General features: G+C 34.0%; 1 protein-coding gene across 2 annotated transcripts in view; it reads left to right on the forward strand.

The window, feature by feature from the left end:
* Lmpt (Limpet) overlaps positions 1–10000 on the forward strand; it is a 170042-nt gene that overhangs the window by 88651 nt on the left and 71391 nt on the right. The gene's annotated exons all lie outside the window — the stretch shown is intronic.

Here is a 10000-nt window from a genome sequence, read left to right on the forward strand (position 1 = left end):
CCTTATGCAATCCTTGCTTGCGACATAATGGAAATGGAAATTATAAGACTGCATTTTTTTTCAATCTTGTTTTAAAGGGTTACTCTCTTTTCTTTCCTCTTGTGATAGAAATTTTAAGAGGTTACTTTATTTTTTTCCTTGTGAGAGAAGTTCCTTCAGCTTATTTGCCAGCGACACAATGGAAACGGAGATGCAGATGGTACTGCATTCATATCAGAGGCAATTACTGCAACTGCCAATTCGATAATGAGTCAATACAGATTCTGAACGCAAGAGTGCGCTTAAGCCGTTATGCGCCATAAATAAGGGATCTCGGAGTAATTTCTTTTCGAGGTGATTTGCTTTGTAGATGACTCCTCTTTTTCATTTTTCTTTGTTGTCGAATCTCTTGAATTATGGGAGGTTTATTTTGCATCAGAATTTTAGAAAAAAAAACTGTTTCATTGAAGCTCAGCAGGTTATTTTTATTTCCCGTCAAGCTCTGAAATTTGATAGTTTAGATTTATTCTGTTATTATATCCAGGTTGTGTAAGGTAATTATAAGAATCATAAATTAAGATTTATAAAATCCATTTAAAAAGATTTATGATCATTCAGGCAAAAGTCTACAGTGAGGTTGGACTTCTGAGGTTCCAAAAATTCAAGCATCAAAGCTATTGAAAATCAAAGCTGAGTTTAACAATCGATTATTTTTGGTATATAGAAATTAGATTAACTTATTTTCGTTGAATATTTATCGGTTTTGAGAATGTTCAGGTTTTTCATAGGTTTTGTCAAGGAAAAAATTCAGTTATTCACAACACTAATTTTATATTATCAATTTGAAAACGCAATTATGTGCCTTAGTTCTGCTAAACTTACCCAGCTTACATAATTTGGAAAAGTTAATTAGAAGAAATTAGATCTGCTTTTAATAGCAATTACCTATGAAGAGGTTTTTAAGCATATAATTATTAGCAAATTAAAGTTAAAAATATTAGACCTTGAACATGAATTAGATGAGGTGGAAATATTTTCTTGTTCTAATTCTGTCTCGCCAAAGACCGAAGGATGGTGGTTGGGTGTGGCTGACGTTGCCATAAAGAGAGCCAACCTTTTATATATTTTATAATTAAGACCAATTGTTTGTCGTGTACCATCTCTCTCTCTCTCTCTCTCCTCTCTCTCTCTCTCTCTCTCTCTCTCTCTCTCTCTCTCTCTATTTATATATACATATATATATATATACATATATATATATATATATATATATATATATATATACACATATATATGTTTATATGTATGTTAGTTATGCTGGATGTATATACGAAATTTGCTTGTTTTATTATTAATCAACTCATTATTTTTAAGTACACATTTATTTCATATTTCGGTTACATTTGTCAAAAGCTTTAAGTGATAAAATTAAATAAATCCCATGGAATGGTTGAATACATAGTGTAAAACTGGTCTGGTAGATAATGTTATTTTATATGTATATATATATACATATATATACATATATATGTGTGTGTATATATATATATATATATATATATATATATATATATATATATATATATATTTATATGTATATATATATATATATATATATATATATATATATATATATATATAAATGTATAATTCAGTACTTTTTTCGAGATCAATAATTAGTCATCATCATCTCCTCTTACGCCTATTGATGCAAAGGGCCTCGGTTAGATTTCGCCAGTCGTCTCTATCTTGAGCTTTTAAATAAATACTTCTCCATTCATCATCTCCTACTTCAGGTTTCATAGTCCTCAACCATGTAGGCCTGGGTTTGCCAATTCTTCTAGTGCCTCGTGGAGCCCAGTTAAGATTTTAGTGAAAATATTTAAAAGTTTGTGTTGACTGAGAGAGAGAGAGAGAGAGAGAGAGAGAGAGAGAGGAGAGAGAGAGAGAGAGGAGAGAGAGAGAGAGAGAGAGTACACCACAAGATATGTGATAAAAGATAAAGAGAAGAAAATGAGAAATTTGTTGATTTATAAAGAGAAATCGTATATGTACATTAGTTCGCCCTTGGGAAAATTATGCATTTTCCCTATTACCTTTAGTTATCACTGGAGAAATTTAATCGAACTGTAATCTTGCCTTAGGACACATCATAAAGAAACCACAAATTTTCCATAACGACGATAATATTGGTCTTCGCTTCGGAGTTTGAATTTCGCAAGGCTGTTCTGATTGTAAAAGTGACTGACTGACGAGTATTATGATAATATGTGGGATTTTAGTATTGTTGTTGTTGTTGTTGTTGTTGTTGTTGTTGTAGTTGTAGTTGTTGTTGTTGTTGTTGTTGTTTCTCGGCATGATTTATATATATAGTCAGAAAGCTTGAAGGAATTCAAAGGTGGTATTATTATTATTATTAATTATTATTATTATTATTATTATTATTATTATTATTATTATTATTATTATTATTATTATGACCTCCGCCAACGAAATTGGAAGAAGGTTATGTTTTACTCCTTGTTGGTGTGTTTGTTTGTGAACAGCTCCCTGGCCACAATTTTAATCATAGAATAATGAAACTTGCAGGGATTAACTATTATGTAAAAAGCTGGAAATGATTAAATTTTGGAAGGTCGAGGTCAAAGATCAAGGTCACAGTCAAGCAAAAGGTCCAATTCACGTAATTAGCCATAAGTTTGGACATTGTTGTCACGGAGACTTCAAACTTGGTTCACATTTGATTCCATGAAAATCCACGCCAATTAATAAATATTAAGGTCAAAGGTCAAGGCCGAGAAACAAGCTGCCGCGGCGGAGGGCTGCGCTCCACTGATTGCCCCTCTATTATTATTATTATTATTATTATTATTATTATTATTATTATTATTATAGTAATGAAAATATTGATATTACAGTAATATTGCTCTTCAAAATTAACCAATATTTCAAAAATATCATGCCTGAAAGACCATTACTTTTGATAAACATCCTCGCATGATATAATGTTTGTGTCTTCAATTAAAAAACAGTTCACAGATTTTCATGTTTTATGTTTACGAAAAGGGAGGTTCCAGACATCTCCTAACGTGAAAAAAAAAAAAATTATTTATAAAATAATCAAGTGAAAAGAAATAATTATAATATAGTTATGTGAACAAAGCATGGTGATAAGGCAATAGAATATAAATACAGTTTAAAAACGGTAATTTTAATCGGAAATTCTCCGTAGAAATATAGTGTTCTCCACCGTATTAAAGTATACAGGCGGCCGTTTTTTTTTATCCTACTTTGTTATTATCTTTTACGGGTTGGTGACCGTAATATCACTCCTTTACGTCAATACATCCGTTTTTAAAACGGTAAATGCCTGGCAACATTTATTCAATGATTCTTTACTTGTTTTACAAAAATTTTTAAGTGTACCGTAGAAATAAATTATGAAACTCTCTCTTCCAGGTATCTCAAATATAGTGGAGAAATTTTGAGTAATTGAATTGCTGTCTCCCGCTTCGTACTGTCGCTTATTGTTAATACAGTATACAGTGCTACGTCACAACAGTTGAACTGCTTTCTAAAAGGTTCTTACTAGAATTTGAGGGTTGTTCACCTGAGTGGGGATATCTTAACATGTTGAAAGGGTTTGAGGGTTTAAGTATCGCTATGATCAGCAAAGCTGTACTAGTAAAGACCATTCATACTGGTTTGGTTCGCTGTGAGCGATCAGACGAAAGTCTCCGACCGTCACCAAACCCCACTGGCCAGCCTGGTGACGAAACCTGGCCAAACCTCAGAGATGAATTGATAGGTCTGAGGCCTTTGTCTTGCGGTAGGCTGGAAACCGTTGCATTTCATATGTTTTTCTTGTTGTTATTGTTGTGTATGTATATTATATATACATACATATACGTAAATATGTATGTTATAAATGCTTTTAATGACCTGTATTGTTAGTTGGGACTTTCTCAATGCCATATTCTTTCATAGGTTAACGTAGCAAACACACTGAAAGCTGAAGGTTAATGTCACTCTCTGTCAATTGATTGATTTATTTGCCGACTTGGCAACAACAGGAGCCATGGATGTCGACTCACTGACAAACCTACCAAAAATGGCTCTTGTGCTATGTCGTGTTACTTAAAAAAAAATAGTCTTCAGCATTCACAGATATTCGCGCATAAAAACTTCCCTTCGTTTGAAGTTAATTTGATTAGCATTATCATTATGCTCGCCAAGGAGGCTATGTTTTCGAGTCGGTTTATTTATTTATTCATTTGTTTTACTTTGTCTGTGGACAAGATTAGGTCAAAACTACTCGACGGATTTTGACGAAATTTCCACCTCAGATAGATCTTAGGCCATGGGCGACTCCATTAACCTTTGGCGGAGGTCAGAATCTCTTTGCTCTCATTATTATTATTATTATTGTTATTATTATTATTATTATTATTATTATTATTATTATTATTATTATTATTATTATTATTATTATTCAAGCTCTACATCCCATAATAGAAAATTTGGGATATATCTTTGCAACCTTATCTATATATAGTCTTTCCTTTCTCGGGTGGCGATTATTCCATGAGCACACAAATTTTCTCCTTTATTTCTTTTCTATTTTGTTTTCATATTTTACTTGAAATGTTTGTTCATTGTTAGATTTGTGTGTTGCATACGGATGGAGTTTTCCTTCCAAGTGAATAAACTTTGTTATATTTTATTATAAATACCATATAAATTGTAAAAGCGAAAGCTATTCATTGCCTATGCCTGTAAAGAAGGAATTTGTTGTAGTATTTAGTAAAGGTATGTTAATTGGGAATTATCGGGTTACACCCATTTATATAACGCAAGAATTAGTCATCTAATGCAAGGACAAGGTTGCAGAACTTTCATTTAACGGTCGATGCTGTTTAGAGAGAGAGAGAGAGAAAGAGAGAGAGAGAGAGAGAGAGAGAGAGAGAGAGAGAGAGAGAGAGTTGGTGGAGCCTCGGATTTAGATAATGTAAAACTCAAGAAAGAGCTTATTGTTAAATGACAGATATAGACAAAAGTAAACACATTTGATATTAATGTGTGATTATATTTATCAATCAATTCTAATGCACCCTGTAAACACTATAAAAATTAAATGAATGAGATCACTGTATGGCAATCCACATTTTGATATTTTAATCAGCATATTTTTATTGAAATCTAATAATATACCCAATGAATGGAAATATAGTTTGTGGCTCAACGACAGGATTTCATATGTTGTGCTGTAACTCGAGTTACATCATAGGTTTGAAAGCGCTCGATATCGACTTTTGTCAGTCCAGTTCCTTGGGTCGATAAACTGCCACGTTAAAAGAAGTGTCGAGAAACACCTAGCTGATATTTTCTTCATTTCATATAATTTGACCCTAGAGTTATTTTAGTTAATTTTACTGAAATATAACTATGAAAAAATCACTTGTTTGAGTCAAAAATTAATTTGGCTTTCACTTCACCTTTATCCACGTTTATGACCAGCTCTCATTGTTTCTACTCATTAAAGATCAGTTTTTTTTAGATACTTTTCCTCATTTTTCTCATTGTGGTCATTATTGGCAGCTTGTAACTCGGGATAATAATTTAGCTTCAGCCTTTGCAACGTTGTGTTCTTTCTTACTTCACAGAACGAATCCTTTAAAAAAAATCAGTAGTATGAATAAAGTACTAATTAATTTCTACTTAATATGGAAAAAAAAAAATAATGAAATTTGTATATATATTCATCCATTCATTCATTTATTGAGTTATCTAATCATTCATTTATTAATTTGTCTCCTCATTTATTGATTCTTCTTCTTCTTCCTCTTCTTTTTTCTTTTTGCACGCCTGAGAATCTCTGAGGGAACAAGGATTCCATGAAGGGGTCAATGGTCTAGAAGATTTTGGGCCTTGCATTTGTCATCAAAATTTTAAATGATCGGGTCTCATTTCACCTTTAGTTAATGAAGTAAATAGAAAAGATTTATCGTTGTAAAATGGGTTTTCGTGGAAAATTAGAGCTCTTGTTTTCCAGAGTTTGTTGACGAGGTTGGCAGCATTCACCCTGTATAATTCTCCATAGAGCAATGTCAACTGTCAGGATTTCAATTTTAATATTTTTCCTGTTATGACAGGCTGATATTTCATCACATTAATAGACAAGTTACCATCTCCTCCTACGCCTATTGACGCAAAGGGTATTGGTTAGATTTCGCCATTCGTCTCTATCTTGAGCTTTTAAATAAATACTTGTCCGTTCACCATCTCCTACTTCACGCTTCATAGTCCTGAGCCATGCAGGCCTGGATCTTCCAACTCTTCTATAATACCTTGTGGAGCCCAGTTGAAAGTATGGTGAGCTAATCTCTCTTGGGGAGTGTCAAGTTCATTTTTATGTCTGTGATATTTCCTTTAGGTAAGACAAATTGTGTTTTTCATCTTTGATAGTAGTTGAAAAGATTAAAGCAGGTTTATACACCTATTTGTGTTGCAGTGTTATGGGCTGTAACGGAAAATACATTGACCGTTTTTCCAGTTCTTTAGTATTGTATTATGACAAATGGTATGGCTCATGCATCTTGCATTTGAGAACTTGAAATATTTACGATTCGTTATAAACTTTATTTTGATGCTATGATTTTGTTATTATCAATAATTAAAATATATTTCGTGTTGCGTCCACATAGTTACGTTTATTATTATTTACTTACTTTAAGGGCTGTTATTCTGGTCCTATACAGCAGGGGAACCCTACTCTCTACAGGATCTTCACAGTCATTTTATCATGTATGTTCGAAAGCATTCAACATTTCACAATCTTCAGTTTCCTCTTGAAAGCCTTAATATCTTCAATCTTTCGGATGCCTAGTGGGAGCTTATTGTTTAAACCCAAAATTTAAATCTCGTTATAATTCTTATTTCGTGTACTTGCTTTGCATTTGAAAATATTGAATAAAGGTATCAAACATTGCTATTAATTTCCAAGACACTATCAGAGCTGGGCCCTTTTATAGTAGGCAGATAGGATTAATGAAGTTCCTTCAATTGATGCAAATAGGCTCCATATGTGACTATCTCCAGATTTAGATTTGGTTTGGACCATATTTGTGTAGTTCTGCAGAGGTGTTTGTGAAGTGGCTGACAATTTTCTGTTTTTGCGTATTGCGTCACACGTAAACATGTCATTTCCCTGGTTGATCATAATATGAAATTCTATTAATTGCAAATATGTATTTTTGAAGGAATACACAGCCGTTTGCTCTACCACATGACATTACATCACTTTCTATATAACCCTCTGTTTCAAACTCTTTAATTTTCCAAATTTATAACTGCTCACATCCTAACTATATTCATTTTCTCAAAACGACGAAACCAACTAGATTCTGCTAGTTATTTTCAGTTATGCAAAACCCTTTAGTATTATACCGACGAATTTTCATTAATATTTAAAAAATCATTTGGTGATGTATTACTCCAATTCAACATAATGTAGGTCTCCTCACGAAAAAAATAGGAACATGACGTATTCGTTTCTAATACTTAATCATGTTACCTTTGTCTTTAACAGATAATAGTTTAATATTATTATCTATTTCTTTATCCTGACGACCCTTGTCTCTCTGATAATGGTTCAACAAGAGAGTTCGTAATGCGATATGTAACGTAAGCCTTTGTAACGTGAACCACCTCTTGAAAATCACGTGATGTCACGACACCATCATTTGCATAGTGACATCACCGCTTGTAATACGTTGTCATTAAACCGTGAGAGTGCTTAGATACAAGGATTATGACTTAGGGGGAAGTATGCGTGAGTGTGCATACGACTTAGAGATAAAGAAATTCTTAGATTTGCGAATAGTTGATTATGAAGTTCTTACTATTAATTTTAATGCTTTTATCATTATTATGTTTTACCCCCAGTTTGTGTTTGTGCGTGTGTACTTGTTAACAGCTTCCTGGCCTCAGTTTTAATCGTAATGAAACTTGCAGGGATTAACTTATGTAAAAAGCTGGAAATTATTAAATTTTGGAAGGTCAGGGTCAAAATTTAAGGTCATGGTCAAGCAAAATGTCCAATTTAAGTAATAAGCCATAAGTTTGGACATTGTGGTCACAGAGACTTCAAACTTGGTTCTTATTTGAGTGTATGAAAATCCACTCCAATTAATACATGCTAAGGTCAAAGGTCAAGGTCGAGCGAAAGGTTGTGAAATAAGCTGCCTCGGCGGAGGTCTGCGCTCTACTGAGTGCCCCTCTAGGTATTGTTATCACTATTATTATTATTATTATTAGTAGTAGTAGTAGTAGTAGTAGTAGTAGTAGTAGTAGTAACAATGACAATTCATTTGAACTCTATGATTATTCTATGTAAATTGAATTATTCAGATCTGATAGTAGTCAATTAATTCTTAACCAATTGCTTAACTTCGACTGACCATTAAAAAAAAGTACTCAAGAGTCAGATAAGGAAAAATCATTATAAACTTTTCTTACGGACGATCGTGGTGGCATTAAAAGTCTCCTTAATCCAGGGTCCGGTTATTGAAAAGATAAGAAACGAAGGATTTAAGAACTTGCTGGACTTCGTGCTGCTCCTGTACGGAAGTTTCAGTTCGTGCTTCGCATGAGGAAGAGAGTCGTTCTTTGGTCTTGCTTTTATTGCATCTCTCTCTCTCTCTCTCTCTCTCTCTCTCTCTCTCTCTCTCTCGTAGTTTTAGTGAGCGACCGTTTCTGGAAGGGAGTTGTCTTTTGGACTTGCTTTTATTGCATCTCTCTCTCTCTCTCTCTCTCTCTCTCTCTCTCTCTCTCTCTCTCTCTCGTAGCTCTGGTGAGTGATCGTTTCTAGACGTGTCGGAGAGTTGCTAATGCGAAAACTGTTTTTTTGTTTATTAACATTTATTGGAGATGTAAACTCTCATTGAATTGACTAATATGCATCAGGAATTCTTGCAACATTCCTTCTCTATTTGTTTATTTATTTATAGTCTGTGTTAGAGATTAAGTTTTATTTGAATATCAAGATAAATAGAAGAAAGACAGAGATGATGAGAACGGTGTATATATTGGAAGGAGAAAGGATTAATGAGGTAGAATCATTAAAGTATTTCGAAACTATGATCTTCAATACAGGGTCTTTAGAATTAGAGTTTAGTGAAAGATTGAAAAAGCTAATCAGACAATGGCTAGGTTAAGTAAAATTTGGAAATCAAATCGCCTGAAATTACGTATAAAAATCAGACTATACATCAGTTTAGTGATATCGGTGTTACTGTGTGGACATGAGTCATGGTATAACAATAAAACAATTTCCAATAGATTCAGTAGATTTGAGAACAAAGCCCTCAGAAAGTTGAATGGCAGGACAGGATTAGAAATGAAAATATAAGAGAGATTACTCGAGTGCCATATGTTGATGAGATCATTCTGAGGGGTAGATGGAGATGGTTTGGACATGCTCTTCACACTCTCCAAGAGAGATTAGTTCACCAAACGTTCAGCTGGGCTCCACAAGGCACTAGAAGAGTTAGAAGACCCAGACCTACTTGGCTGAGGACTATGAAGCGCGAAGTAGGAGATGATGAATGGAGAAGTGCTGATTTAAAAGCTCACGATAGAGACGACTGGGGAAATCTAAACGAGGCCCTTTGCGACAGTAAGCGTAGGAGAAGATGATGAATATGCTTTTGCCATCCAGTAGCTAAGATGGTGTGGATGGGCAATTGCAACGTGCCACGACTCACGCGCATGGAGACCCACCTCAGTATGCTCCATCCGCCTCCAAGGCATTACGCATTCATGTGCATTTCGATCTCCAAAGTCGTGCGAAATACTACAAATGGATTCATCAAGCCTCAGAAGGTTCTTGGGACCGGAATCTCCCTAAAATTCAAGAGGATTTAGCACCACCAGGTGCATGGTGGGGTATGAGTTATTACCCAGCTAACGTATGCCTTCCGATTTTATCGGTTTCTGACACTTGTGATTCTTGTGCGTAATT

This window comes from Palaemon carinicauda, chromosome 8 (assembly GCF_036898095.1).
Source record: "Palaemon carinicauda isolate YSFRI2023 chromosome 8, ASM3689809v2, whole genome shotgun sequence".
In the NCBI taxonomy this organism is placed as follows: Eukaryota; Metazoa; Arthropoda; class Malacostraca; order Decapoda; family Palaemonidae; genus Palaemon; species Palaemon carinicauda.